Raw genomic sequence first — 24,583 nt, forward strand, 5'->3', positions numbered from 1 at the left:
TTTCTTCTTGTTAATCTGTAATAGATTTTTCGATTTCTAATCATTGCCATGAAAAAAAGACCGCACCAATAAAGTCAGGGGTCCCAGAACTTGTGGCTTCGGGTATTTTCGGAACTTCGGATACTCATTCCGGATCCAGACTCCGGTTCCATGCTTGTCATCACCGAAGACCTCACAAACTAACAGACTGACGTCTTCATGGATTGACACTGATGGGCAAACGAACGGAGATCTCCATCCCCGTGTTAGTTATGCAATGTTTCGTCGACGGTCAATTCGGTTCATACCTAACCTCCACGCAGCCAATCTAATCACGAAATTCGTAGGACGATTGGTCTCAAACCACGTGCTAGTCTCGTGATCTACAGGTATCACCCTCCCGTATGAGAGTTCTATACCTCCTGTGGCCCGATTTATGGGTTATGTTGTGACCTTACACACACGCGCGCGCGCACACACATACACACACACTACGTTTAATCCCTTCATTTCAGTGACTCTCTTTACATACTTCATTCTGGCTATTGTTTTATCATATTGTTAAGATAATGGGATAGATCCGGGGGAAATAGTATTGTGTAACTGCGCGCGCGAGCGTGTGTGTGTGTGATTCACCATAGTCTCGGGTCACGTGATAAACTCGTGATCGACAGCTATTACCTATCCCACGACCGGAAGAGAGCTCAGCACAATCTTGGATGACGTCCCGAAGTTGTGATCGGCAGCTCGGGTGAGAGTTCAGAGCTTATGGGTAATGATGTGACCTCACACACACACACACACACACACAATCTCCTTTTCCATCCAGGATTCGAACATTCAGATCGCTGAATTCGCAGTCAACAATGGTACCACCGCACCGACCAGTCGTGGTACCGCGCGCGCGTGTGCGCGGCGATTCATGGATCAAAATACTTTTTGATTGATAGTTCTCCCGCTAAATCCACCGAGAAATTTTAGACTAAGCGTACGGATACGCACGGGGGATCTGCGGTCAAGTGTGTGTGTATTCACCTTGGTCTTTTGGATCACGTGTTGGACTCGTGATCGACAGCTATTTCCCTCTCGGAAGAGAGCTCAGAGCTCATATGACCGATCTATGGGTAATGCTATGACCTTACACACACACACAACTCCCCGCCAACGAGAGTCAGAGTAACAACCCGAAGCGCAGCGATACCGAAATAATTTCGGCCCTGGGCAAGATTCGAATCAGGTACTGCGGGCACCACCGTGCTGGCAGTCCAGCGCTCTATCAACAGAGCCACCGAGTCCTTTGTGTGTGTGTGTGTGTGTGTGTGTGTGTGTGTGTGTGTGTGTGTGTGTGTGTGTGTGTGTGTGCGCGCGTGTCTGGGTCACCACGGGAACCTTACAGCCATTAAATCATGTGCGTAACCCCTCCACTACCGGATAGCAAATGTCTCTCATTACTTCAGCTAATCTTATCTAATTCATTCCCGTGGAGCCCATACTCCCCCGACAGCAAAGAATTTAGTCTCGATCCTTGATGAAATATTAATAAATAAACAAAGAGTAAACATGCAAACTAAATAATTGGCGTAGGAGGTGCAGTTAATGGGCATTACTATTGTTATCATTATTATTATTATCATTATTATTACTACTAGTATTCTCATAACTATTTTCAACTCTGAACCCCGAATTACAACAATGCAACGTATCGCTGAGCCTGTCACCAGTCTTAGTTTACAAATGTAACTTTAACATCCTAAGGGGGTGTTGAAAACACTATGCTTCCGTGGACACCTTCCTCAAATATTTTATCCAATCACTTCAACGACGAAACCACTTTTTCTTTACCATTTCAAAACAGTGCCACTTTCTTCAGATTCCACTTCGTCAGATCCAGCCAGCAGGTTTCACTTACCAATGAACCAATCTTGCGCTTCCTAACCTGAACAAAATATATAAAGTCTTTCATACTCCATACGTTACTAAAGCCTGATCAAGGTTGATATACTACGTGTGTTAATCTATCTCCCCCCATCCCCCGCCTCCCGGTCGCCGGAAGCTGCGCAAATGATCCTGTGATCTGGAGACAAAAGCCCACGGAGGAGGCGGCAAGGCACATTGGTAAGCGTCCGGGAGGGGAGGGGGGAGGGAGGGGGGAAGGGAAGAGTGGGGAAGGGGGGGTGGATGGGAGGGGGGGAAGGGTTCTACTGCTTTTTCTCTCTCTCCTTCCGAGAACACCAGCCGGGATGCGAGGACCACGGATCGACTGGACCACCTCGGGGCATCGCAGGAACTTTCACAGGGTCACCAGACCACGGGATCCTCTCTCGGAGACCCCTCGGTCCCTTTGACGTCAGGCGATTTTATTCAAGTGATGGACACCCTACCACAAGAACCCCTCCTCGATGGATTCTTCATCTGCGTTATAGCTGCCCCCAGGCGGCTTTATTCAGCTGTAGGAAGAGCTCTACATGGTAATAAGCTCCATCTATCTCGGCTCCCTATACTCCTAACTCAACTTGATTTCCTCCAGTGGATGACTGGTCTTTACCTAAAAAATTCCAGCTCTGTTTGTATTCATAACAAAACAACTTAAGTGAGACATATTTTCGAGTTTTCTTTCTTGAGGTTCGTCAGCTGCTGCCGAACACGATACAGCTAGTTCCTACAGGATGCCCTTCCTGCCAAAATCCCGAAGAACCTGTTTTCGATAACAACAGTTTTCATCGAGTTTCACTAGCTGGAAACCTACACGCCCCCCCCCCCGTCCCCCATCCTGCAACTAGCAACAGTCCTCGGGCTCTCCCATAAATCTCTCTGGAAAGAACTTTTGGACTGTTGTCTGTGTTCTATCGGTCTGGATCCGTTTCTATGCCACCGGCTAACTGGCGGAAGGCTGCCAGTTCTCGGTTTAATGTGAAGAAGCGGAAGATGAAAAACGGTCGCTTTTGGGACAGAAATCTTTGGGTCCGGGTTCACGGAGAGTAACAAATAACCCCAAAACAAAATACGTACCGGGTCAGTTCTGGTGAACATTTTAATTTTCGGTAAAATGCCGCCACTTAAGTATTCTAATCTCACACACATGCAGTCGGCGACAGCTGCCACGGTCCACAGGATCCTTTGAACTTGGCCGAAGCTCCTTGACTCGATCAGGAGACCGGATACCGGCCCTGTGGGTGGCGTCCTGATGGGATTCGATGGCGGGCAAGGAGATGATACTCTCACCGTCTTCCCCCGTGCTGGCGCCAAGCCTTGGCTCCTCATGATGCACTCCCGCCTACAAAGCTCATGAATCCTATACGAAGCGCATTATCAAACCAAAGAGCCTTCAGCATTATGGCGTTTAATGTCCTAATCCGAGGACTGACCACGCATTGTTATGACCCTGTGCAGCCCAGCTGCCGCCCTTCAACCGAATGAAATCGCACAGCGCCACCCCGTCCACAATCACCAAAACACGCGGCGCCATCCTCAGGAGACTGCAAGCACCACATAAACTCGGTTCGGTAGACCGGGGGCGGCAGCGGCGGCGGCGGGACACTCCAACCCGCCGCCATCCATCGGAAGCCAGCCGGCCGGCGCGACCCACCTCGACGCCGCCGGCCACCAGCGCGCCCTCGGCGCCTGGCGAGCACACCAGGCCCTGCGACGCCGCCACTGGAGTCTGGTCACTACAGGAGACGTGCCTGAGGGCCTGAGTTCGCAGCGGCACTGCAAATGGCCCTGGCGGGGTCGACGTCAAAGCTCTCAGACAGGAGCAGGGTTTTCGGCAGATGGCCAGAACATCAAGGAACAACTACAGTACCTCAGTCTCACTACAGTGAGACTGAGGGTCACGACCGCTACGGGTCCTAATCAACCCAGGGCCCGTAAACTAGCCTGGAGTATTGATTGCGCAAGTCATGCAGTCAATAACAAGTAATTTAGTAGCACTCCTACGGACCAGAGTTCCTCAGGATTCTTTTATGATCGGAGCAACTTTAGAATAAAATAAGAACAATAAACAGATAAATAAAATTGTTGATCACCTACCTTTAACTATTCCTCATTAAATTTCTCCTTAATCACTTTTATGACGTCACCTCTTTGGCGCCATGTTGTCCCCAGAGCTAGAAGCGCTGGTTATCGGCGACTGGGGTACAATACCTTTAGAGTTAGCTAAGCTATTCCCACAAACTAGAACTCCATTAACATTCTTGTACATGCACTTCGCACCATACCTGTACAACCTTACTAAGCCGGACTTTGCCACCGTGGTGAGGTACAGAGACTGTATCGTCCCTCAGGAAATAGGCCGGTCCTGCATTGGATCATTAAGGCTGAACTACTACTACTACTACTATTACATCATACTTACCTCACCCTACACAATACACACCGATGCTCCCACCATCCCTTCCCTCAAATCACCACAACCTCCTCCACCACCATAACACGACCACAGTTCTCTATACAACTCAAGTACATTATAAAAACAACCTTTTCTAATTTCAGCCACACGCAGCCATGCTATCCACACGCGCGCGGCCACACACACACACACACACACACACACACACACACACACACACACACACACACACACGTGCACCCCATCTTCACGGCATTGGCAAAACAATTGGGCGGCAGCAAACATTTTGAAATCCTTGAGACAACGAAAAAACGTAAGACAAAGAAAAAGAACTGCGAAAGGGGAAGGGGGGAGGGGAGAGGAGGTTGAAGGGGAGAGGGGGAAGGGGGGAGTGAAAAATGTGCAGACACGGAGCAGATTACGAACACAAGATGGCGGCGATGAAGGTCACTACAGATAACATAGCAACAACCATCTTCGAATAGGATGAAATTTGTCGAAAAGGTGTCCGAAGACAATGAAAAGGTACAACAACTTCCCACGACGTTCTGTCTTTGTCACGGCAACCTCGCGACTGATCCTGAGAAGGGTGCACTTGCCAGGCGATGACTTAAGCCACGTTTACATGGTCCAAGCTGAGAGGCAAGTGTGCAAGTTACTTGCTACAAGTTACTTGACGCGTTTAAACATTTTTGAAAAAAGGAGCAACCTGCTCAATTTTCTTTGTCAAGAAACCTGTAGCAAGTAACTTGCACACTTGGCTTGCCTCTCAGCTTGCCCCGTGTAAATGAGGCTTTATGCCAAGCCATCAGCAATTCGGAGTCTAGTGCTGAACAATGGCCTCTCCCAATTCCCAATGTCAACATCTGCCATGTCACTCCTGCAAACTTTTCTATCACGTTCCTCCGCTTCCTGTACATTACATTTATTTCTTGACAATGATGATTTTTGTCATTTTCTCGTCCATACGACAGATTCCAAAGTCATCACAAATCTAGGCCGTGGCCTTACTGAGCCGAAGGTGGCGGCACACTAGGAATTTCTCGCTAGCATGCTACTTGCTTTTACTTCGTTTACAATCTTTTTTGCAAATTTCCAAATGTCAAATGACTCTTGCGTCATGGAGTGAGAAGCTGAACGACGAACTAAGAGAAGTTAAACCTAGACACGTTGTCCAGGAGTTCTTACGATCTAGAATATTGCCACCGAAATCATTTCTACTCAAACGAAGTAGCAAAAGAGAGTAGTATGCTAGCCTTATGTGCTGCCACCTTTAGTGTTCATATCAAGGTAGTTTCTTTTCAAACCAGCAATCAATTACCAATTCGTCGGCTTACTCCATGAACTTTAATAAGGTAAGCGGCAGTCTGTTATCTTCAGGGAAAGGCTGCTTACCACGGAAAGGTCATAGCACAGGCAAACATGCGGATAAAAAGTAAATCAGTCTCAAAACAATTGCTGGACGGTCAATCGCCCACGACCTCAGCACTTTCCGGCGCCCGAGAGCACGGGTTCCCATAAGTTATGAGTTGCTGTTGTTTCACCTTCCAGAGAGACCTTAAACATTGAACAAAATCGTCTGGTATTCAATAACTTCTAGGTTTCGGCTTGTGGACCCTCCCAGTGGTCCACTATTGGTCCCTGGACCAAAGGCTAAGACACCTCTGGTCCACAAGTATCAGGTCGCCGGAACCTGCGCAGAGCAACGTCGGGTTGGGTCGGATAGAAGTCTGAATGAGATTGCTGCTGCTCCACCTGGACAATGGCGGGTAGTTTCAGAAAGGAGTCTCACGAAATCGAAGAGAGAAAAAAATCCAAGAGTTTAGAGAAGAGGGACAAGGAATAAGAGGGAGATGGAAGAGAAAGGATGAGGTAAAAGGGAGAGGAAGCAAGGAGGTGGGAAGAGGTAAGAGTAGGCGGAGGTGAAGTAGAGTCGGAGGTGGAGGAGGAAGAGGAAGAGGAGGAGGAGGAGGAGGATGCTAAAGGTGAAGGACAGAAGGCTGTAGCGTCGTGATCTAGAGACGACAGGCAGATCATTACCAGCATCACTCATTTTCTCTCCCTCCGTGCGACCGCTCCGCCGCCGCAGCCGATCGTGTGAAGGGTGCGAGTGCTGCGCTATTTTTACCTTGCATTTGCTGCCATCCTTTTTTGTTGTTGTTTTCTTAGGGGTGTTCCCTGATCCATATTTTGCATGAATTATTATAATCTTACAAGTATCTATTGCTATGTATGAAATATATACGTGTACGTGTGCATGTGTGTGCGTGCGCGCGCGTGTTTACCTTATTGTAGTATACAGGAGAGGAGCAACGCTCGTCGAGTCCCGTCTGGTACTCTCCATTTTATCATACCTAGCATCAAATTCATGTAGAATATATGCATGTGATTAACCATTGTCTTGGATCACGTGTTGGACTCGTAATCAACAGCTATCTCCTTCCCGGAAGAGAGCTCAGAGCTCACATATGACCGATCTATGGGTAATGATATGACCTCACAAGCACACACACACCCAACTCCCTGCCCATTAGAGTTGGAGTAACGACCTACAGCGCAGCGATACTCAAATTACTTCATATCAGGCGGGATTCGACCCCGGACCGCCGTATTGGTAGCCAGGAACTCTACCACTGCACTGTGTGTGTGTGTGTGTGTGTGTGTGTGTGTGTGTGTGTGTGTGTGTGTGTGTGTGTGTGTGTGTGTGTGTGTGTGCGCGCGCGATGGCAAATCAAAGAAAACGACAAGCCAATTATCACAGTTCTTCCGATTAAAAAACTAATTTGCTTTACACTATGAGAAAAAATCCTCATAAATTTCAGAAAGAGTTTACGAAATGTTCCAGAAAATGGTGTGAGTGGGGAGGGGGACAGGGGGGGGGGCAACAAAGGACCAGAGGGCTCACCTTAAAACCCACCGAAGTAGCCACGATCCCAGCTAATCCCATTCATCATGACAGTTCCGGCCTTGTCGTTGATCAACGCCTCCCCCCTCCACCCCACCCCACCCCCGGCCTGCAGCCGTCGGCGCTAATTGCCTACCAAGCGGCCTGGGTCCTCAGCTCCCTTCCCACTCTCCTCCCACCCCTCAACGTCATGACACCTGTGTGAGCTTGTCACATATACACACACACACATACACAGACAGTGAGAGTGAGACAGTGAGAGTGAGACAGTGAGAGAGAGAGAGAGAGAGAGAGAGAGAGAGAGAGAGAGAGAGAGAGAGAGAGAGAGAGAGAGAGAGAGAGATAGTCTGCGTCTGGTTACCCTCCAACTTCGTGCCACCCCTACAATACAGGAGGAAGAAAGGAAGAAAGGAGGAGGAGGAGGAGGAGGAGGAAGAGGAAGAAGAGGGTGTCCCACTGTCCCATACCAGCAACTCTCCCCTCTGCCCACCTCCCCCTGATAAAGGTTGTGTGTTTGTGGAAGTGGTGTGGGTTGTAGTGGCCGAGTCGAACATACAGCTGAAGAGGATGAGGAAACGGCAAGTGGAGGAGGTGGAGGAGGTGGCGGAGAAGGTGGCAGTGACATGAAGTGTGGTTGGTGATCATGGTGCACACAGTGGTGGTGGTGGTGGTGGAGCTAATGGTGGTGGAGGTAATGCTAGTGGTGGAGGTAATGGTGGTGGTGGAGGTAATGGTGGTGGTGGAGGTAATGGTGGCGGTGGAGATAATGGTGACTGTGGTGGGGGCAATGGTGGTGGTGGAGGTAATGGTGGTGGTTGTGGAGGTAATGGTGGAGGTGGAGGTAATGGTGGTAGTGGAGATAATGGTGGAAGTAATGGTGGTGGAGGAGGTAATGGTGGTGGTAGCGGAGGTAATGGTGGCGGTGGTGGAGGTAATGCTAGTGGTGGAGGTAATGGTGGTGGTAGAGGTAATGGTGGCGGTGGAGATAATGGTGACTGTGGTGGAGGCAATGGTGGTGGTGGAGGTAATGGTGGTGGTTGTGGAGGTAATGGTGGAGGTGGAGGTAATGGTGGTAGTGGAGATAATGGTGGAAGTAATGGTGGTGGAGGAGGTAATGGTGGTGGTGGAGGAGGTAATGGTGGTGGTAGCGGAGGTAATGGTGGCGGTGGTGGAGGTAATGATGGTGTGTTGGTGGAGATAATGGTGGTTGTGGAGGTAATGGTGTTGGTGGAGGCAATGGTGGTGGTGAAGAGTTCTCAAGGAGCAGTCACGCACCATCCCAGGCTAAGGCAACATCACTTAATTGCCATGAAGTGACACACACCCCCAAGCCCTCACGTCTGAGCTCTCCCCCCTTTCCCCCCTTACTCCCCTACACCTTCCCCCCTTACTCCCCTACCCCGCACCCCTATCCCATTTGTGTGTGTGTGTGTGTGTGTGTGTGTGTGTGTGTGTGTGTGTGTGTGTGTGTGTGTGTGTGTGTGTGTGTGTGTGTGTGTGTGTGTGTGTGTGTGTGTATGTGTGTGCCAAAGTCATGACTCACCAGCACAGTGCCAGCCCGGCCCGGCCCGGCCCGGCACCGGACACATCCCACCGGTCCGGCGAACGCCAAGTGTCACAGCTCACCAATCACCGCATCAGCAACGATAACACATACGGCACAGAATGCCACTTGTCGCCATGTCAGGCCATACGTCAACCACGCCAGCAGAGCTGACAACGGGGACAAACCGTGGAAATGCCGACACCCCCTGAGGCTAGGAAGACCGCCAACCCGGGCTGGCTAACTGCTGTTGGTGCACACAGGCACGCAGGCCAAACGCTTCCCGTCTCTAATTATGTGTTTGCCGGTTTCATACATACACGACTACTACCCTACATATGTACGAGCACTAGTCCTCGCCCACTCTCTCTTTCTCACACACACAAAGAAATGATGCATGTAGACAACATAAACGAACTTTCGGCAGTTTCATAAATGGAGATATTGTGACCATGTGCACAGCTGTAACCTCGTATACTACACACACACATTAGTCTCGCTATTTGCTGCAAACTGCCTCAACTGTACCCCCTGTTTTCGCCGAAACAAACACTGTCCCTTCACTATTAAATAAATAAATAAATAAATAAATAAATAAATAAATAAATAATAATGATGAAAGGGTCACAGAAAAAGAAGGGAAACGCGGAAAAATGGACAGACGTAACCACGCCACAGATCTAAAGATTGGCACATCCTCTGAAGAAGATGACGTTGCCGGTTACCTGTGGACCGCGGGTCTTCTGCAAGAGAGAGATCAGGGGGCAATGGACAAATTCCTCTGAAGAATCCGCTACAAAGCGGTGCAGCTCTCTTGTCATAGTCGAAGTGAATGTCTGGCATTCCCCAATGTCCACTTCGGGAAGAGCAAGATATCCAAATAATTTCCTAACGTTCGTTCTTGGCCAAGAAGTCTGAATGTGGGTCTTCTTTGAGAGACAGATCGCTACCATTTGGTGTCACATTGTGTTGGAACTGGTATGTGGAGAGGTGCTCTTAACCCCGAAGACCAAAGATCAGTTGTCACTGACTTGGAGAAGATGGCTTTGCGAACGAAGCCCATCCATCTGTACAAGAGGAACTCTTGTCCAAGACAACTTGGAGGACTTTGTGCAGAGACTACCTGTTCGTATCACCCAATGCTCGGTTCTCCACTTTATCTATTTCTTTTTTCTTGTATTCTTCAAGTTTTTTTTTTTTTTTTTTTTTTTTACTGTTCTCCACCTCCTATGGCATTTTTCCGAAGTGGAGAGCACTACAAAAGGAACTTCGAAGTGGTCCAAGCCAGCTTCGAACACGACTCGAACTGATGGGTCGCAGATAAAAACATAAGAATGAAGGAGGCTGCAAGAGACCATGAGGCAGGTCCGCTAAGCAGTTCCATGTCCCTTACCACCTGTCATCCCCCAACCATAAAATTATCTCATCATCTCTTAAAACAACCAATAGTTTCAGCGCTCAGTACATGGTTACTAAGTCTATTTCATTCGTTAACCACTCCATTGGTAAACCAGTTCTTCCCTATTTCCTCATCAAATCTAAATTTCTCCGATTGGAATCCATTACTGCGAGTCCTGCCCTGTTGTCTTATTACGATGACCTAGTCTGCATCACGCTGATGCTCATAGTCTCCAGACTCTATCAAGAGTAACCTTGCAAGTTATCTTGGGTCATTTCTAAATAAGTAAGAGACATCGTTGGGTGGAGGGTGTAAGACTGAACACACGGATTGAACAATTTTATGCCAGAAGCAGGTCAGTTGTTATATCCTGGCAACATGCCCGTGATTACACCATCATCGACCAGTTGTCCTGATGGGGCTATTCACCGTCCTACCAGTTTTCACTTTCCTGGAACCATAACCTCTGGAAAGACTATGTGTTCAGTCCTAAAGAGAGGAGGCATAACTGGAACGGCCGTGCCCAAGAGACCTAACAAACCAAAAGGACAGATTTCATTGTTTCAGAAGCGCTAAACTTTCTTCTCTGAAGAGTAAGTCCCACAGCGCCTTCCTAAACAAGGTTGTTAACTCGCTTTAGCCTGAATCAACATTCTTACGTATTCTGGATTCAAGACAGCATTACATAAAGGACCTGTTTCCCTCACGGGGTCATTGGAATCTTTCTTTCAGAACCTTGTTTCAACTCCTCCCTGGCTTAACACAAAATATATTCTTTTCTACACCAATGATGTTTATCATCTCAAAAGGGGATGGTTCTCTTCTCCTGTGACCAAAATTACAGGCTAATAAAAATAATAATAATATCTGTGGGAGTTTTTATTTATTCATTTTATGGAAGGACGTCTTCGTCTGGAAAGTGACGTGAACATTCTTCCAATTGCTTCGTCATGATTTGGAAGACCTTTTCCAACGTCCAAACCAACAGACTCTGTTGCTTCTGAGCAACAGTCACATCCCGAGAGGCTACTGTCCTTTGAAAATGAAGAACCTCGAGAAGGTCTCTGGACTCGAAAAGGGGCGTGTGGAGGGGCTATCCCCTGGAATGACGCTGCAAGCCTTCAGCGGTGTATTGCTTTCACTACAGTTGCCATTCCTGTACGTGCGACACCGGGCAGTCGATCGACTTTTTTCTTCCAAATTTCTCTTAGGGAAACGAGGAAGCAGCTCACTTGCGGAACGGAGTTCAGACTCTTCAGAAACTCATTCCTTCTGCTGTCGTCGAGAACTCGATTTCTGCCACCTGGCCTTCCACCACAAGTGATATACACTAAACAGAACTTTTGCAAGTTTGATCAAAGGGAAACAAAGTAGTAAGCACCCTCTAAAGGGGACGTACGGACGGACGGACGCGTACACGCGCGCGCGCACACACACACACACACGACTCCATGGCGCAGTGGTAGAGTTCCCAGCTGCCACTACGGCGGTCCGGGTTCGAATCCCGCCAAGGGCTGAAATAATTTCAGTATCGTTGAGCTGTGAGTCGTTACTCCAACTCTCGTGGGCTGGGAGTTGGGTGTGTGTGTGTGAGTGTAAGGTCACAGCATTACCCATAGATCGGTCATATATGAGCTCTGAGCTCTCTTCCGGGAGGAAAATAGCTGTCGGTCACGAGTCCAACACGTGATCCAAGACCGTGGTGAATTTCACACACACACACACACACGGGGATGTGAACGGTTCTGCCCTCCCCTCAGCTTAGGAACTGCTGACGGGTCCTCACAAGGACCGAAAAGACTATAGCTTGAGAGAGAGAGAGAGAGAGAGAGAGAGAGAGAGAGAGAGAGAGAGAGAGAGAGAGAGAGAGGACAGTGGAGAAAGAAAAGAAAAGAGAGAAAGAGGATAGAGGAAAGAGAGGGAATGAGAAAGAGAGGAAAGAGAGAGAGAGGGATAGAGAGGCAGAGATAGAGTCAGGCAAAGAGAGAGGGGCAGGAATAGATAGATTGAGAGAGGGAGAGGAGTGAATGAGAGTGCGTGAGCGAGATAGATATGAAGAAAAGTACAAGTGCTTGCGAAAACAACAATAAAGAAACTTACTAAAAAAAAAAAAAAAAAAAAAAAAAAAGTCCTATATACATTGTCTCTCATCGAATTATTCTGCCAAGCCGAGGTAGCCCTTCCCCGTCAGAGGGCCTAGCAAATCTCCTGAGCAGCCGGCAACCCACATCGGCGGGAGGCAAAGGGCAGGCAGGGTGGCAACTGTATACCGGCTATGGGCGAGCATGGCCGGTCGGGGAAGACGAGGACGACGACGACGACGACGACAGAAGCGCCAACTCTGGGGAGCCGCGATCTATGGATCCGCGGGGAAAAGGAGGAACACGAGGAGGTCCGGGTGGAAGAGGAGGTGCACGATGTATAGGAAGAGGGTAGAGGCGGTGGAGGAGGATTGGTCCCAGTAATAGTAATAGTAGTAGTAGTAGTAGTAGTAGTTGTAGTAGTAGGCTTCATTAAAGTTAAATAATATAGAATATAAACGGGTAGTCGACCACAGTTATTGGCGAGAGGGGGGCCAATGAACTGTGTCTGTGGAAAACAGATCCTGACTGCTTTCACCACACAGGTGAGGATGGAGGCCGTTTTGTGAAAAAAGTAATACTAATAGTAGTAATAGTAGTGGTGGTGGTAGTAGTAATAGTTGTAGAAGCAGCAGCAACAACAACAGCAACAGCAGCAGCAGCAGTAGCAGTAGTAGTAGTAGTAGTAGTAAGCGGAGTTGGAGGAGTAGAAGGTGCAGGAAGAGGAAGATGGAAATGAGAAGGATGATAAGGAGCAGCAGCAGCAGCAGCAGCAGGAGCAGTAGTAGTAGTAGTAGCAGTAGTAGCAGCAGCATTCGTAGGCGAAACAAGAGGAGGAAGAGGAGGAACAGCAAGGGGAGAAGGAGGAAGAGGACGAAGTGAATGAAAGGTAGGATGATGAATAATAGTAAAATGAGTAGCAGTAGTAGTAGCAGTAAGAGAAGTAGTAGGATGATGAGAAGCAAGCAACAGCAGCAGTAGTAGCAGTAGTAGTAGTACGAGAAGAAGGTGGAGCAGGTGAAATGAGGGTAGTAAGAGGAGGAGAACGAGGAAGAGGAGAAAAAGACGAATACGTGCAGAGAGGAAGAGGGACGGAGGGGGGGGGAGTGAGGGATTGGAGGCGGCGGGGGTCGAGGCGAGGCCTAGGCAGGCGGGATGTCGCGGCGCGGCGCGGCGCGGCGCTGCGGCGGTGCGGCAGAAGAAGCAGGCGGCGCGGAGCTGGCTCGGCTCCAGAAGTATGACGACGCTTTCCCACATCTGGCCAAGGAACACAAATTTGGAGGCGGCGGTTGAGGCTATTCTGCTGGGTCTGGCATCCTCCCCTCCCTTCCCCCCCCTCCCCCCTCCTCGCCGCTCTCTGCGGCACTTCTTCTTCTCCCCCCCCCCAAGCCCCCAGATGTCTCCTCGAAGGTACCTTTTTTTTTCTCTCTTTCTTCCCTCCCCTACGCTCAGCATGTTATTCCCGTTACGCTCTCCCTACTACAACACCCCCGATACCCAAAATCTCCCTCTTTAGCCCCTTCTGTATCGGGTGGCAATTGTCCTTTCATTCTGGTTCCCGCCGGGCTATTTCATTCGGTCGTAGGGATCTCCCTTCACACGCACTGCCACCAATGTCTCGCCCCCACCTCCCCCACCACCGTCCATCTCTAGAGCCCTGTCACCCATTTCCACATTTTCTTGGTCATTCGCCCTTGTCCATTACTCTCCCCCCCACCCTCATAACCTCTATCCCCCCACCCTCATTACCTCTCCCCCCCACCCTCATAACCTCCCCCCCCCCATCCCAGTCTCCGAACTCCATCTCTCACCCTAGACCAAGCGACGTCACGAACAGCATCGGCACCAGTCCTATTGGCCGCTCGAGTGTTGGCTTGGCACTGATCCCCCCTCCTCCCCCGTGCCTTGACAGTGCCACCCCTCCCTCGCCACACACACACACACACACACACACACACACACACACACACTCACACACACACTTAGTTTACTTACTTCACACAAACTTAGGTTGCTTCATACACACACGCGCACACACACACACACACACACACTTAGCTTACTCCACACAAACACATTTATTTAGCTTACTTTATACAAACACTTAGTGTTTACTTTATTCACACATATACACACACACACTTAGCTTATTTACTTCACACATACATACATACACACTTAGCTTACTTCACACTAACACACTTATTTAGCTTACTTCATACAAACACTTAGCTTACTTTACACACACACACACACTTAGCTTATTTACTTCACACATACATAAATACACACACACACTTAGCTTACTTCACACAAACACACTTATTTAGCTTACTTCATACAAACACTTAGCTTACTTTATACACACGTGTATACACACACACTTAGCTTACTTTGTACACACGTGTACACACACACATAGCTTTCTTCACACAAACACACTTATTTAGCTTACTTCATACAAACACTTAGCTTACTTTATACACACATACACACACACACACTTAGCTTATCTACTTCACACATACATACATACATACACACTTAGCTTACTTCATACACACACACACCTAGCTTATTTACTTCACACATACATACATACGTATACACACACACAGCTTGCTTACTTCACATACACACACACATACATACATACACACACACACACACAATCTCCGAGTACTCCCCGCCTAAGATGTGGGAGTGCGGTTGTGCTGATCTGCTTCAACACCTCCTACGGGAGTGCTGCCAGTGCTCCTTCAGCAAATTTTGCCTTTTACTTTTTTTTTTTTTACCCGCCCCGCAGAGCATTTCCCCCTTCCTCCTCTCTCCCTTCTTCGTTGCAGACCACCCTCCAACCTCCTATTGTTCTCCGGCGAAGAAAAGCGCAGCTTCGCCTCGTATCGACGCAACCTCAACCACGACGTTTCACAACACCCCGTAGATTCTGGGGTTATACATGTTGTGACCTACAACCCAGGCGCGCCACACGCAGGCCGTGGCACCGTGGCACACTCTGGTTTGTGCCAATGGCCCGCTCAAAGCACGGAAAGAAAATGCGAGGCGCCGTGGAAGCGGCGGCGGCGGGCCTGACCCAGGAGGCAAAAAGTGCCCCCGCGATGACTCTGGAGCAGCCGTCGCAAGGCGACGATTTCGTCCTCCAGCTTCGGAGATGCAAAGATCCTACTCCTTCGCGATTGTCAGCGACCGGCTGGCTACAATCCGCAGCCGGCTGCGGCAACCGCAATCCGGAAGTGATAGCTGCGGCAATTGCAAGCCAGGCCAAGCCAGGCCAGGCCAGGCCAGGCCAGGCCGGAAGACGAATGGAGCCTGGCTGAGCTCCAGTTTCTTCGCGTGGCTGGCAGACACTGCGCCAATGCCACGCCATCTCCCAGACACACGCCCGCCTTAACACAACTCCCAAAAACACAACACCCGGCTCATCAGAATGGTTAACGAATGAAATAGACTCAGTAACAATGTAATGAGCGCTGAGACTATGGGTTGTTTGAAGATCTGATAACTTTATGGACGGGGATGACAGGTGGTAAGGGAAATTGAACTGCCTAGTTCAGGCTTTATGGTCTCTTGCAGTCTCCTCCACGTTCTTATCACTGTGCATCATTCCTATGACCTTACTTAGCTAATGCCCACAGAGGTACACACAAACCCAATCCCTACAGGTACCTAAGCCCGGCCAGTGAAACGTAAAGCTCCAACGCTATTACACCATTAATTACATTTCTTTTAACCCCAACACGACATCCCCATCGTTCTCCACCATGTACAGTCGGGCAAACAAGTACCTCCACACCTTCTGGTGAAGTGCAGCCTCAGCATTTGACAATAGAAAGAAAACTGTCGCATCAAGGAGTCACGAACGAGCTTAAGTCGACTCCTCTTCTTTCCCAAAGGTACGGCTCGGGTGTAGACGACGCTTTTCAATTTCCCTGGCGAACCAAAATTCCTTTCATTACCAATACAAGTCTGCAAAGCGTCGAGGAACATATGTGCGGATCTGGACAACGGTAAGTGCGCCTTCAGCAGGACCCAGCAGGCGCCAAGTGACACTAACGTCCTCGTATTGCGTCTTGGGCCCTTGGTATCACACTGCGCATGCGTCCCCCCATCCCCCCTCTGACCCAAGTAGCTGGCTCGGTACACACGTATCGACTTTTCGCCGTGCGCCGTCCATGACACGACGTCGTCCTCTCAAATCACCATGGGTGTCTATGAACGTTTTCACACGTGGTCGTGACGTATGGAAGCCTCCAGACAACTATGTTATTAGAGCACGACATCGTGTTGTGGACGACGCACGGCCAAAAGTCGATACGTGTGAAACGAACTTTACAGGTCCACCCTCACCTCAATCTTCTTGTCTCGCAACCTTTCGTCCCGCCATAGTCCCAATAGTCGCCAGCTGACGATACCATTCACCTTTGCGGCACCTACATTCGTTCCGAGTGGCACTGTTAACATATCTTTTGATTCTGGTTGCCGCCAGGCGATTTTATTCATTTTCGGACACTCTTTGGTAATGGGCGGGCTATCGGGGCACCTCTTCCCACGAAAATCCTCTTTACCTTTTTGAACAGAATGAATAGATAAATTGCATAAATATCCCAAGGGTCCCTTGCAAAAAAAGTACAAAAATACAAGTAAATAAATAAATTAGAAATAATACAATAAAAAAAACAATGCTAAACAAAATAATTAATCCAATTAATAACACAATAAAAACAATAATAAACAAAATAATTAATCTATCAATTAATAATACAAATAAAAATAATACAAAGAATAAATCAAACAAAGAAATAAAAATAAAATATATAAATCGATAAAATATGTAAACTGCTTAGAGTCGGAGCAGCTTTTAATGTTCTATCGATTTATTTATAATTTTTTTAATAAGCCAACCCTTCCCCAACCTTGGCTCCAATGACCTTCCTTCGTTGCCCCGGGTCTTATCATTTAACTCCAGTTATGTGTACCACAACTGTGTACTTGGATAAAGATGCAACAAACGAAACGTCGTACTAATAAAGAAGGTTCCGTCTATTTCGATGGACCCCCCATTCAACTCCACTACTACACTAATTCCAACATTCTTACAAGGAGTAAAAATTATCCATCTCGATCCTCATCCAAACCTTGACAACCGTACGCAACGAGGCACTTAACGGCGACCGAAACCTTTCTGTCATATTTTTGCATGTGTGGTCGGGATACCTGGCCATGAAGGAATACACCGTCTGCTGTTTATATTCGAACAGTGGTTGGTCAATTGGGTGGGAAATGAACTCGAAACCAAGGCGCCACAGCGGCACTAAACAACGACCCTTAATACAAAGGATATTAGAAATTCGTACGAGAACAACACAAAAATTTCTCACAAAATAATGTTTTATATAGCAGATGTAACAAGAATAGGTTACATCAACTAAGTCTGGTTGATATTTGGATATTCTATTCTGGTACCTATTTATATATTTATTAATCTACTTATTTATTCACTTATTTGCAATATATGCCCGTCGTTTATATGCATCTATTAAGTTATTTTTTCTCGTGTTCTTAAATAGTATTTTCTTTCCTTCAAACTAACCCGCTGCAATGGAGGACTACTACAGGATGATAATTAACCTTATGCGATGTTGTTGATAATAACCTCGGTATGGCATATAACTATGGATACTGTGATGACGAATGCTTTATCAGAAGCGCAAACAAACCAAGTCGAGGAGGAAGAGGAAAACAATAATTTGAAAAAGAAGACAAAGGAAAAAGAAGACAAGAAGAAAAAAGGAGAACAAGAGGAAGAAGAAAACAAAGATGAAGACAAAAAAGAAGAAAAGACAAAGAAGAAAAAGAATGCAAAAAAGAGGAAGAAGAAAAATACAAGTAGATGAAAATATAGATGAAGAGACGGAAGAAAACAAAGAGGAGGAAGAACAGGAAGAACAATAATAACAACGACGACGACGAAATCCATTCACATCGACTGATTGACGACAACGAACCATCCGTTGCCGCCCCTGATCTCTCTTGCAGGAAATCCGCGGCCCCCAGATATCGGCAACGGTCACTGGACAGGCCCATAGATCACCCATTAAAGACAATTTTTGTAGACGACGACGAACCAAAACATGGGAAGAGAAACTCGACCAAGTTGGGTCACATTTCCCACAAATCGTCTTTGCTTTTGAAAATGGTTAAATTCAAAGGTTACATTCTAGAACCCCTCCTCTAAATATGGCAAACTGCATCGACTTAACTCTGTCTACTACCATACGATTTTTACTTAGCTGCCGCTTGTGTGTGTGTGTGTGTGTGTGTGTGTGTGTGTGTGTGTGTGTGTGTGATTCACCATGCTCTCGGATCACGTGGACTCGTGATCGTCAGCTATTTCCCTCCAGGAAGAGAGCTCAGACCTCATACATGACCGATCTATGGGTAATGCTGTGTGACCTTACAACTCGCAGCGCAGCGATACTTTAATTATTTCAGCCCTGGTCGAGGTTTGAACTCGGTCCGCCGTAGTGGCTGCAGCGAACGCTACCACTACGCCATCGAGTCGTGTAGTCGTGTGTGTGCGTGTGTGTGTAATCACCTCGGATCTGCTGCAGTCTCTGTCGAGACAGCCAGACACCACCCTACGGCAGTGAGCTCAGAGCTCCTTATGTGTGTGTGCGTGTGTGTGTGTGTGTGTGTGGCCTCCTATTGCGAAATTGTCGAATACATCTTGATAGTTTATCAGTTCCATTCCAGCTGTCGCCAGGCTACTTTATTCATCTACGACTGAGCCCCAAGTCCGTCACATCGATTGAAGCGGGTCCCTCACGCCGCGGCCCGGCACGATCCGGGCCGCGGGCGCCGGGCCTGGGGCTGAGGGAGAGACAGACGGCACTCGGCGCGAACTCCGTCGGGTCCGCGGGCTACCCGCCGGGGGTGATCCGATTTAGCATAATCAAGATAAAATTCAGCATATTTTACCTAGAAATAATAATAATGATAAAATGAAACCGAACGTACTATGATGAACAAAAGGTTTAGCATTATTTTTACCAATCTCGCATAATTTCAACTGCTGTCTAGCATATTCCCGCTCGAGAAATCTGGTCACCCTGCCTCCCGCCACATCGGCCGAGACGAGAGGGCATCTTGCCTAAGACTGTGATTGGTAAAAGGGTCTCGATTCGGGTATTTTAATTAAATTGTAAAATGACCAAGCTGGTTATTCTTTTCGAAATCGACTATTACACTGAGCCACGCAATTCAAGATTCTTCAAAACTGGAAACAGATAATACTAATAATGATAACTTATTTTAGCTAATGACGGGCAATTTCATTCATCCGAGGGAACACGCACACGAGATGATACACACACACACACAATTAAATAAATAAACTAAAGGAGGGCGCTAGATCAATCTACACCCCATATTGTCACTCGATTGCCCCACGGCTGAACAACACCGCTTGGTACCAACATTTATAAAATCTGTGAATGGTGCCACCATACTAACACGGTTAATGAAACGTCGAAAGGCGAAGCGACGGTGCAAGCACCAAGACATCCGTCGTTTGTATATACTTGTGTGTGTGTGTGTGTGTGTGTGTGTGTATACACATCAACCACATTATTATTTTTTTTTTCATTTTAATTCCTTGCAAACACGATCGAGACTAACAAGGAGATCGATGGATGCGTATTCGGAAACTGATACGCTGTCGGGCTGAAGACTCGAACATAGCCGATACGTAACAAGTATATATATATATATATATATATATATATATATATATATATATATATATGCTAATAAGAACACGGGTACGTGTGTTCACTTATGCAAAGTAGACCACTTGGAAAAAGGAAACTAACGAAGCAGAGCGCTGCACTGAAGATGTAATATACGAAAGCGCTCTGCTTCGTTAGTTTCCTTTTTCCAAGTGGTCTACTTTGCATATATATATATATATATATATATATATATATATATATATATACACACACGTGTGTGTGTGTACACATGTAATATGTCGTATCGAACCTTGTTTTCCTTCACATGAACAATAAAGTTACCGGAAGGCAGCACGTTCTTGACTTACATGTATATGCGCACATATCCACACACCTCGATGTAAAGCAGCATATCACAACATAGTGGCTCCCTCAAACGGCTTTATCGAGACGGACGTGAACTGATAAAATAAATAAACAAATAAATGTATCAACCAATTAATAAATGCCACTAAGGATCACGATCGATCAATAACATTCGGTTTCTCATCCCCTCGACTGGATATTTGTATTTATTCATCAATTTCAATACTCATTTATTAATTTATTTTCCTTAATCTATTTGTTAAACTAGTAGTGGTCCGGAGTTTGCCCTTCTCGAACACCACCACCAACATGGCACCTCACCGGCGCTTCCACTTTTTTTTTTTATTATTTTCTTGTCTTTTTTCCTCCTCAGCATCCTGATCTCACCGCAGCTCCCGTGACTCAGAGGCGCGCCCCGCAAGCCAGCACTGTCCACCACATCAACATGGTATGACTAAGACCCACGCACTTACAGAATATGTACAAGATATACAATGAATATAGAACTAATAATGATAATAACAATAATAATAATAATAATAATAATAATAATAATAATAACAATAATAAAATAATAATAATAAAAATGTTTTGAGTTTCACTGACTGGATACCCGCAGCCTCACCGTGGCTGGCAACGGTCCTTAGGCCTTCCCACAGATCTCTGTGGGGCGAATTTTTGCAATGCTGTCTGAATTGTATTAGTTTGGAACCATTTTCATGTAATAGGAGGGAAGCACTTGCCAGTTGTCAGTTCTCCTCCCCGTGTAACAAGGTGGAGGAAATGCAGCTGAAGCTGACAGAGATTCTGAGCCTGCTTGTAACCAAGCAAGGAACGACCGGCGGGGGGGGGGAGAGAGAGAGAGAGAGAGAGAGAGAGAGAGAGAGAGAGAGAGAGAGAGAGAGAGAGCGACATCAGATCAACAATAGTTTATCGAAAAAGACATCAAATCAACAATGATTTATCCAAAAAGACATCAACATCATTTTATCCAAAAAGATATCAGATCAACAATAGTTTATACAAAAAAACATCAGATCAACAACTTTATCCAAAAAGATATCAGATCAACAATAGTTTATCCAAAAAGACATCAAAGCAACGATAGTTAATCCAAAAAGACATCAGATCAACAATAGTTTATCCACCTGATCCAGAGCTGATTTGACCAGTGTGTGGTAGGAGATACGGGTCTAGAAATGAACTTCACGTTCACCTCCGTTGGCATTAGCACCAAAGACCTCAGCATCACCACCCCGCCTCACTCAGCGCAACACACTTCACCGGAGCACTGCCATAAGCAAGTAAGCCCAGTGAGGAGTGTTGGCGTGTTTCAGATGAACGGCAGGGAGATGCATCTCGCTGACGCCATTTTTCAGTGTCCGTACCCTTCGATAAAAAAAAAAGTACCCCCGTCCAATATAAACACATGGAAAGGATTAGTGATACAAACCTTGCTGAGAAATGATTAGATATATTCAATTACTGAACAAAAGTACTTTTTATTTGAAATTAAAAATGCTAATTAGTAGGGTACAATGAATGCACAATATGCTTTCTCATGATAAATACCATGCCTCGTACCCCCAGGTTTAAGGTTTCGTACCCAATGGGGATACAGGTAACCCAGGTTAAGAACCATCGTCCTACAGTTAAGAAAACCCACCATCTGCAGAAAGAAGTATCACTACAAGAACTAGGCTCCTAACTGCAACTCTTAACTGGCTGTTGGACTGATAGAAGAAACACATCTTTTCTGAGATGCCATGGAGAAAGAACAACAGAGGCGTCAAGGAAGATAAGGTGTTCTGTGCAGCTCCATACGATCCATAACTCATTCGCCCAGTAATTCTCAAGAATTTCTATAAGAGTTCGACGAGGAGGAGGAAGAAGAAACGGATGAGGAGGAGGAGGCGGAAGAGGTGGAGGAAGCGGAAGAGGAAGAGAACATCATCGCCATGAACAATTCCTATATACAAAGCAGCCATAACACATGAAAGAACCTGTATTCAAAAACAATGATTACGAATCTAAGTATTCAAGGTAAAAAAATTATACATGAGAAAACCTTCAAGTATATTGTAAAACCCAATCAAGATTCTTAAATATAGTATTTGAATTCAAAACATCAGAACTAAGATTAAATAACATCTCAAGTCAGAGATAAATATCAATTAACCTCTGGTCAGCGTAATTGTAAAAAAAAATGTGGGTGATAAGACAAATTAGACAACACGATCACATTAACAGAAATCGACCTGACGTATGATGTGATAAGTTTCTTATCAGTTAACAGGACCCTTCAGTTGACTGACGGAGAGGCCATCAGTACTATTCTTAACTACTCATGTGATTAATGTGTGTGTGTGTGTGTGTGTGTGTGTGTGTGTGTGTGTGTGTGTGTGTGTGTGTGTGTGTGTGTGTGTGTGTGCGCGCGCGTGTATGTGCGTTTATGTGGAATTACGTTTACAGCGACGGGAAGATTCCTAAACGGTTATGAAAATCTTTTTATTATTTGTGAGGATGAGGCCAGATCTAATGGTGTACGGGCGGCAGTGCACTAGCACAAGTCTAAAAAACTAATGTATACTAGCAAGATTGCTTGTTTTAACGTTATTATCTAGTTACGTTCGGTACGGGCAAAACTAATTACCCCCACCCCCAAAAAATAAATAAATAAATAAATAAATAAATAAAATAAAAAATAATAATGATAATAACAATAATAGTAATACTACTAAATAATAATAATAATATATAATAAATAAATAAATAAAACAAATAAACAAAATATAAATAAAATCACATTCAAGGAGCCTGAAGCCAGTTTTTAAAAACTATAGACCTCTGAACTTAGAAATACGAATATGTGTTGCTTCTACACGAACTTGTGTGTGCGTACGTGCGTGTATGTATGTGCGCACAGTGATGGCAAACTAGAATAAACACTGTATATAAACCTATTGGTAAAGTTGGTACTAGGCTAGGGTGATTTATGTTTGGTTCAGTTGATTATGTGTGGTACTAAGGCTGGTGTATCACTTTTGAAATTGAGATGACGTGGTGGGAACCTTTATATATATATATATATATATATATATATATATATATATATATATATATATATATATATATGTGTGTGTGTGTGTGTGTGTGTGTGTGTGTGTATATATACACACACACAGAATGTTGGTTTGCACACGCACGCATACACATCTACACGGAAAGCCTTTCAGTAAACATAGCTGTTTAGTGTACGTGTATATATAAAAAAAAAATCACAATTCCAAAGCTATAAAAATGAGAAAGTTTCCAAGGAGAGTAACGCCAAGAAGCAGCAGATGACGCAAGAGCTCAAACAGTATTGGACGTATCATCCTTTCCCATTAGAGGCTCCAGCACAATGCATTGTATTGACAATATGTTGAGTCAATATCACTGCCCTTCCCCCGCCTCCCTTTCATGACTCTTCAATACAATCCCTATCCATTATGTCAGACCACGGGTGGGCAACCTTTGGCACGCGTGTAAAAACTGGCACACTTGCGACTTTTTTTCCGGCACGCAATACCCAGAGCTCACCTTAAAACAAATAACTAAGAAATCTCGAACTTTTTTTGTATGACTACTGGTAACCGCATGCGGCGCTGGCCGGCGGATTTGTGACCATACGAAGTGAAAGAAGGGGGTCCATGTTCCTAGGTTGGCCTATAATTTTACTCCGTTAGCACGCGAAAAAATGATTAATTATTTGGCTTATTTTGGCACCCAGACTTAAAAAGATTACCCTTCCACGCGTTAAGCAATATTGGCCACGCTGGGAAGCCAATTTGGCAGAGACCAAAAATATTTTGGGGGGAAACCTCGATTGAAAGGGACGTAAGTGGACGGGTGAAATGCAAAGAAGGAAGGGTAACATTGTAATATTTCGACAGCCATTACCAGCGCTTCTATCCTGGGGGCAATATCATACCGGAAATGTGAAGTCATAGAGGTGGTCAGAGAGAGACAATACGGATAGATTAAAGGAGGGATAATTAAAGGCGATTAGTTTTTTTTTTATTCGATATTAATCTAAAATAATAATAATAATTTATGTGCAGTCAGTACTCGGGGGTAGAAGGGACGATTGGGACGATTTGTCGCTCCATTTTTGAGGTCTGAAAACCCGCTAACCCAACAACATTCGCCAACGGTCCTCGGGCCCTTTC

At 46.1% G+C, this 24,583-nt stretch overlaps 1 protein-coding gene across 3 annotated transcripts in view; it reads right to left on the bottom strand.

Moving 5' to 3' along the window:
* The window catches only part of LOC143028531 (uncharacterized), a 389,399-nt gene that overhangs the window by 152,088 nt on the left and 212,728 nt on the right, over positions 1 to 24,583 (bottom strand). The window lies entirely within an intron of this gene.

The sequence above is a fragment of the Oratosquilla oratoria genome, chromosome 9 (genome assembly GCF_046742065.1).
Source record: "Oratosquilla oratoria isolate Oo_2021 chromosome 9, ASM4674206v1, whole genome shotgun sequence".
Classification (NCBI taxonomy): Eukaryota; Metazoa; Arthropoda; class Malacostraca; order Stomatopoda; family Squillidae; genus Oratosquilla; species Oratosquilla oratoria.